Source organism: Ailuropoda melanoleuca, chromosome 18 (genome assembly GCF_002007445.2).
Source record: "Ailuropoda melanoleuca isolate Jingjing chromosome 18, ASM200744v2, whole genome shotgun sequence".
NCBI lineage: Eukaryota > Metazoa > Chordata > Mammalia > Carnivora > Ursidae > Ailuropoda > Ailuropoda melanoleuca.
This window is the reverse complement of record NC_048235.1, coordinates 29380543-29388210: the sequence shown is the minus strand read 5'-3', so window position 1 is coordinate 29388210 and position 7668 is coordinate 29380543. Positions and strand designations below refer to the sequence as shown.

At 44.2% G+C, this 7668-nt stretch overlaps 1 long non-coding RNA gene across 4 annotated transcripts in view; it reads left to right on the top strand.

Annotated features, from left to right (window-relative positions):
- The first annotated feature begins 168 nt into the window (after positions 1 to 168).
- LOC117797084 overlaps positions 169 to 7668 on the top strand; it is a 19450-nt gene continuing 11950 nt past the window's right edge. For all 4 annotated transcript variants that reach the window (XR_004621939.1, XR_004621938.1, XR_004621937.1 and 1 more), the window contains exon 1: positions 169 to 5189. This is a non-coding gene — a long non-coding RNA (uncharacterized LOC117797084). The remainder of the gene's footprint in view (positions 5190 to 7668) is intronic.

Here is a 7668-nt window from a genome sequence, read left to right as displayed (position 1 = left end):
AACTGAGGGCCTCAGAGGGGAGGGGGGTGGGGGATTGGAAAAGACCGGTGATGTGTAGTAAGGAGGGCACGTGTTGCATGATGCTGGGTATTATACGCAACTAATGAAGCATCGAACTTTACATTGGAATCCGGGGATATACTGTATGGTGACTAACATAATATAATAAAAAATTATTAAAAAAAAAAAGAAATTTGAGGCCCCATTTCTTTCCCTAATGGCCACAGAGTCTTTGCAAAAATTCAGGTCTATTGGTGGCTTGTGTTGGGCTCTATCTTATTTATTGAGCTGCCTTCTGAAGCCATGCTGGAGACTCTGTAGTTTTTTGGGCAGCTGACAGGCAATGATTCTGATAGCTGTGCTTTTACGAACTCACCCAGATCTCTAACTAGTATGGACGGTTTGATGCACTGGCAAGATGCTTGCCAAAAACATTAGTGCTTTGCAGTTCTCCACCCTTTTGGAAATGGACAGTTACTCAGATTGTCCAAGGAAAACTCTGCTTGATCTGGATCTGAGGTGGCTTATTGGGTAAATGAGATCAGGGTCACATTAAACAGCAGCAGTCGTGAGTTGATGGAGGGATGGACCAGTTAGGAGTTCGTGTATCAGATGGCCATGATGAAGCCCGATCAGAGGCAGCAGGGTCGGAGAGGGGCTGTGGGTGAAGCTCCCTGCTCCCATAGGGTGGGCCTGGAGATCTGAAACAGGGAATGTGGGGCACGCTCCCCCTCACCTAACCCCCCATGCCGGCCCTCCGACCTCCCTGAAAGGTCATGAAACAGACACAACACACGTGCAGCCCACAAGGCTGTGGAACCTGGGACATCTGAGCAAGATAATTTATATTTGTGCCTTGTTTTGAACTCCTTGCAGCTTGCATGCTATCAATCCGTATTTATTAGTTGAGAGTGTGGTGGTAGGTAGAATAACGGCTTCCCAAAGATGGCCACATTCTGGAATCTGTGAGTATGTTACCTGCAAAAAGGGTTTTGCAGATGCGATCAGGATTAAGGACCTTGAGATCAGGAGATTTCTCTGGATTATCTGGGTGGGGCCGATGTAATCACCAGTCTTAAAATTTTGAGTCAGAGAAGGAGATGTGATGAGGAAAACAGAACCAGATTGGTGCAATGTCAGAAACACTCAACCAGCCATTGCTGGCTTTGAAGATGGAGGAAGGAGCCACTAGCCGAAGAATGAAGGTGGATTCTGGAACCAGAAAAGGGAAAGAAATGGATTGTCCCCTAGAAGATTCTCCCCTGTGTTCCAGAAGGAACACAGCCCTGCTGACACATTAATTTAGCCCAGCGAGACCTGTTTTGGACTTCTGACCAACAGAACTGTAAGAGAGTGAATGTGTGTTGTTTCAGGCCACCAAGCTGGTGGTGATTTGTCACAGCCGCTGCAGGAAATGCGTGCAAGCGTGCTGCTGGATGGTCTTGGCTCCCTGAGTGAGCCTTGCTTTGGTCGCTGCAAACTGGGAAGCCACCAGGGAGCCTTTATGCAGAACGTCCACATTGTGGGAGGAATTTAGGCACAAATACACCCCAAAGCCAGAACTTTCTGGGGTTTTAGAATTGGGATATTTGAAGCCCCTTCCTTAAAATTAATGTTAGTATATTACTACTTTTATGGATAGAAAAAAATTCTCCTACCCTTTAAAGAGAGATGCTTTGGTTAAGAGTGGAATTATATAGGTCAGAGCTCTATTTCAAACCAACTGTCTTTATTTTCATTTGAATTTGGGGCCAAGACTATTTACAGATCATAATATAGCCACTTGAATTTCCTGAAGTGTTTATAGGATTTTCTCATGTGGAATATCATTAAATGGTGAAGGTACATCATTAAGCTTAATTATGAGCTTCTCAAAAGACGCACTTTTTCCAAAAAGAAAGTCTCGCAGAGTGGGAGGAGCTAATAACCATGACCTCCGTACCCTTGAAGCAGATGGTCACCTGGCTGACTTACTTCCTGCCCCTATGTTCACTTTCTTTTGTATCCCAGCAGCATTTATTTGTTAGTGATTAGTTTTTATAAATTCCATTTCCTTTTTTTTCTTACTCTTGCTAACCTGAGAACCAACAAAGTCAGCTACCTTTGAGGTTTGAGATAAATGTTTATTCTTTCTCAGAATTTTATCTGGTATTTGGGTAGCCTGAAAATGCTGTGACATTTTCACTGATATGATTATACCATGTAGCCAGTATAGAGTGCTAACGGTCAGGGGTTTTTTATTATTGGCAAACTTGTCTCTTATTAGCGTGTTGAAAATATTAAACACATACACGTAGGATATTGTTTTTAGTTCTATAGGCTTATGCCAAAGTCCTCCCAAATATAAGAACGTGAAAATAAGGGATATAAGAATTGGTCTTAAATTTTGATATTCATCTGTTGGGCCTTCAGGTCAGAGCCCAGAATGCTGTGTCTCTTTAAGGAGGTGAAGAGTTCCCGGGCCTTCAGCTAACGTGTAGCCTAAGTGAATTAGCCCCTGTGAACAGAAGAGGCTTGCTCTCAGGTGGAGACCTTGAGAAGGGAAACTCTTGAGACAGACATTGGAATTGCCTCTCTATACTTTGTCCTCAGAGCACAGATCTGTGGCAGGTAGCGACAGCCAACGAAATATATAGTCTAATTGCTCTGGAAAGATGGGTTGAAATGACCTGCACGTACTTGTCCTGGTTTCCCCAGCAGCATTCTGGTGGTTACTTGGCTCCCTGTGTCACAGATCTTGCTATTTGGGAAAACATTCTGGTCCCTGTGATGATGTTTCCCATCGCAGAAGAGCTGGTGCTCCAATCATGGCCTGCGCTGTGGACTTGAAGGCTCTGCCCTGGCTGGTTGAACCGGGTTTCTGGGTGTGCAGGGTGCGTCCAACCACGTCTCTGGACTGCACTGAGTCCTAAGAGCTGAGCAGCCTCCTGTGGGAAGGCTGGCCAGGTTGTATCTGGTGGCCACACGCGCACAGCTGCACACTGCCCCACGTAACTGCACTAGGACGGGGACGTGATGTGCAGATGATGTTGAGAGTTTTGTGGCCACACCTGCATTTGCATCTTGGCTCTGTCACTTCATAGTTCCTTGACCTTGGACATATTACTTGAGCTTGCTGGACCTCAGTTTTCTTATCTGTGAATTGAGGAGACCACCTCCATTTTAGGGTCCTTGGTACATAGAAAGTGTTTAAGAAAATTTAGCTGTAGTATTAGTTAATTAGCTAAAGGCATTGTGAGTCCCTGCAAACAGCTCATTCATTCATTCCTTTAATACAAGAACACCGCCCCTCTCTGTGCCACACATGGTGCCGTGCCCGTTCCTGGGAGAGAGCAGCCAGAGGGCCCCAAGACCTCGTTTGCTTTGCTGCCTCCTTGGCTTTTATGTTCTTTTTCTCATCTGATTATACAAAAAGAGATAAATAGATACTTACTTTAAATCATTTGAAATGTAAGGATTCCAATGTAAGCTCTTAAACCAGTCTCAGTCACCCAGCTTTAAATCATACACAGAGAAGAATTTGATACAAACTTCATTTTTTCTTGAAGGGTTACTGTGTGTTGGGAGCCAGCGTGTAAAGACACTCTATTACAGCAACATTTTTAGTTTTAAATCTTTACATTGGTTGTGCCGGGGAATTTATTTTTATGGCTATTAATTTTTCTTTTGAAATTAATATGCTAAGGGATACATTTAATGATCCATAAAAATATTGACTTTATGTAAAAGAAAAGCTAAAGCTAATTAGCATATTATAATTTGCATATGTAGTCCCGCTCATTAGATATAAATGTGTTTCCCATGTAACGCATGATATTTTTTGACTCTGACATATAAGAAGACATTGCTCTTTTCAAATTTAACCTTTTGGGTGATAAACAGAATTCTGTTGACCTGTTACAGGCTCTGTGTTGAAAGTAAAATATTTTTGTGGTTACTGATTTCATAGTGAAAGCAGTGCTTTCCGTAGTTTTGGGTTAGAATCCTTTTATGTGTGTGGGTTGAGGGAGACAGAAGCAGAGGGCTGGCGGTCTTGGCTAGGAAACTCAGAGCGTCTGGAGGACCAGTTTTGTGGTCTCCAGGGTGTTGTTTACAAGGAGGACCCAGGGGCCTCCAGAAAAAGGGTGCAGACCAAGAAAGATGGCCCCGAGAGTCAGCGGCCGTTGTCAGCTTTGAGGGTGAGATGGGATTTATGCCTTGCACATTGCCCTCTGTGGGCCTGGCCTGGTGAACCCGTGGCCCAGTCCCAGCAGGCAGTGGTGCTTTAAAAAATCGAGTGTGAACACTAAATGGTGTGTAGGGTCCTGGGGTGGGGCGGGTATGCAGGAAGCACAGAGCAGTGCTGCTTATGGCCCACATGGAGCATAGCGTGGGATGAAAGGTGGCCCCCCATTTGGAATTACGAGTAAGTCAGGGACTTGGAGTGGAAGAGAGAGAGAGAGAGATGGGCCAGCATGCTCCGATGGGGGGTGCAGGTCGTGGAGATTGTCAGTGATGGAGAACTCACTGGTGCCACTGCAAGGGAGACATGGCAGGTATCTCCCACGTTGTTCATGGCCACCAGCCTTGAATCTAGAGCCCAGTGGGGAGCATTTCGGGGTGGCCCTGTTCCAACAGGGAGGGAGAGGGCCGGCTGCAGATTTTGGTTGCTGTTTCTCATGACCCCTATTGTGTGGCCCAGGCCGTGTGGTATCTGGAAAACAGTGCTGCCAACCCCTTGGTGTGTTTTTGTGGATGTCCTGGCTGTGTAGCTCCTACAGGAGATGAGCTCAGAGAGCCTCAGGCTCTGCACGGGGCAGGCATTAGGCTCCGGTTGCTCATCCAGACTTTTGTTGTGATGGTTTGAAACATGCAACCCAAATCCTTCCCTAAGGAGCCGCTCTGCTAGGGCGTTCTTGGACATGAGCCAGCAGCGCCAGAGTCAGCCAGAGAGGGACGGAGGAAAGTTTTTCCCCTTTAGGCTCCCCTTGAGGGCTCTCAGAAGAAGTGGGTGGCTGGACGGGAGAAGGTGAGGGAGTGGAGAGGGAGGATCAGAGCGACACATTCCCGTGCCCACGCCGGGCACAGCCACAGTCGTCAGCCCTGTCTGTGGAGGGGAGCCACCACCTGAAAATACCGCTAAGAAGCCCAGATGCATACAGGCCCATCAGTGGAGATTTATTCTCTTGGACTGAACGGTGTCTCTGCAGGTGAGTGATATTTTAGTGTGGAGTGGCCCAATTTCAAGGCTTTTAGCTAGAAGCCGTTTCTCCCCACTCTGAACTCTCCTTAGCACCCCAGATATGGCTCATGTGTTGTCACATTCCGTCTGGTGTTATGATGGTTCCTCTGAGCTCCTTATCTCTCACTGATAGATTATAACCATCCGAGGGCTGGGATCAGGTCTTACTTATCTCTCTTTTTATCAAGCATGCCACTTCCCTGTATCACTTAGGGATTGAGTTTGGCTCCGTGTAACAAAGGACCTAGAACTCTGGCTTGAAATGTGGGGGTTCATTTTTCTCGTGCAGCAAGAAGTGCAGGGGAGGTGGTCCAGGACTGTGTGGTAGTCCCTCCGTGTCCCAGGTTCTCTGGCTTTCTGCTCTCCTATTCTGTCATTCTCAGGCTTACAAAATGGCCCCTGTATCCCTGTCATTACATCTGCCTTCCCAGTAGGAAGGGGAATGGTGAGGTCAGAAGGTAAAGGCCATCTGAGTGTGCTTCTCTTATTAGGAAGAGGAGAGCATTCCTGGAAGGCCTCAACCAGTAGGCTTCTGCTCACATCTCACTGGCCGGAAATAGGCCATCCTTAGCTGCAAACGTGTGTGCGAAATGAAGTTGTTTGTTTTTTAAGGAGGTTACATTGCTGCCTGGAGGTAAGTTGGGGTTCTGTTGGTAAAGGAAAGAGGAGAATGTAGGCAGCTAGCATTGCCAGGCCCACTTCCCTAGAGAAATGACTCAGATAAACGCTTGTGGAATGAGCGGCTTTCACTGGGGACAAGAAGCTCCGTAGCCAGAGGGAAGAACAGGGTCTGGACTTGGCCACGACACAGGGATTTTTGCTGAAGCCTGCTCTTACCATCATCAGTGGGTATTTTGAGTGTCTAACTTTGGCATTCATGGTCTTGTAGTTTTCTCTTATTGACCCCAGCTTTACTGAGGTACAGTTGATAAAATTGTAACACATTTAACGTGTAGGACATGATGATTTGACGCATTATGACGAGATTACTACAATCACGTTAATTCACATCTATCACCTCACATAATCACCTTTTTGTGTGTGTGAAAATGCCGAAGATCTATTCCTTTGGCGGATTTCGGGTATAGACTACGGTATTATTAACTATAGTCACCCTGCTGTATCCTCAGAATTTATTCCTCCTGGCTACTGGAAGTGTGTTCAGCATGAGCGACCCTTCCCCGTTTCTTCCCTTCCGAGCTCCTGAAAACCACTATTCTACTCTGTTTCTGTGATATGAGTTCTAGTAGGGTTGTGTTTTGTTTTTTTTTTAAAGATTCTACGTATAAGTGATACCAGTTAGTATTTGTCTTTCTCTGTTTGGCTTATTTCATTTAGTATAATGGCCTCCGGGTTCATCCATGCTGCTGCAAATGGTAGGATTTCTGCTCTTTTATTGCTGGATAATATTTTAGTGTCTGTGTATTTTACATATTTATATATATTTACGTGTATAAATGTATAAATATATTTTTACATATTATGTATATATATAAACATATAAAATACATGCCACATTTTCTTTGTCTACTCATCCATCAGTGGACACTTCGGTTGTTCCCATATCTTGGCTATTGTGAATAAATCTGCAATGCAGATATCTTTTTGAGATAGTGATCTCATTTTCTCTGGATATATACCTAGATGTGAGATTGCTGGATCATATGGTGTTTTAATTTTTTGAGGAACCTCCATTATGTTTTTCATAATGGCTATACCAGTACATTCCTACCAACAGCATACAAAGTTTCTCTTTTCTTTACATCCTTGCCAAAATTTGTTATCTCTTATTTTTTCATAATGGACATCTTTACAGATATAAGGTGATATCTTATTGGTTTTTATTTGCATTTCCCTGATGACGAGTGATATTGAGCATCTTTTCATGTACCTGTTGACCATTTGTATGTTCTTTGGAGAAATGTTTATTATGAATAAACCTGAATAAATCTCATTTTTAAATCAGTTTATTTATATTTTTGCTATTATGTTATAAGAATTCCTTATGTATTTTGGATATTAATTCTTTATCAAATATATGGTTTGCAAATATTTTCTCCCATTCTGCAAATTGCCTTTTCATTTTGTTGATTGTTTTCTTTGCTGTGCAGAAACTTTTTAGTTTGATATAATTCCACTTTTTATTTTTGCTTCTGTTGCCTTTGCTCTTTCTTGGTGTCATGTTAGGGAATTGCTGCCAAGACTAATGACAAGAAGCTTTTTCTTCTGGGATGCCTGGGTGGCTCGGTCGGTTAAGTGTTCTGCCTTCAGCTCCAGTCATGATCCCAGGGTCCTGGGATTGAGTCACACATCGGACTTCTTGGTCAGTGGGGAGCCTGCTTCTCCCTGCTTTGTGATGTCTCTCTCTGATAAATAAAGAAGATATTTGCAAATGACACTACAGATAAAAGACTGGTATCCAAGATCTACAAGGAACTTCTCAAACT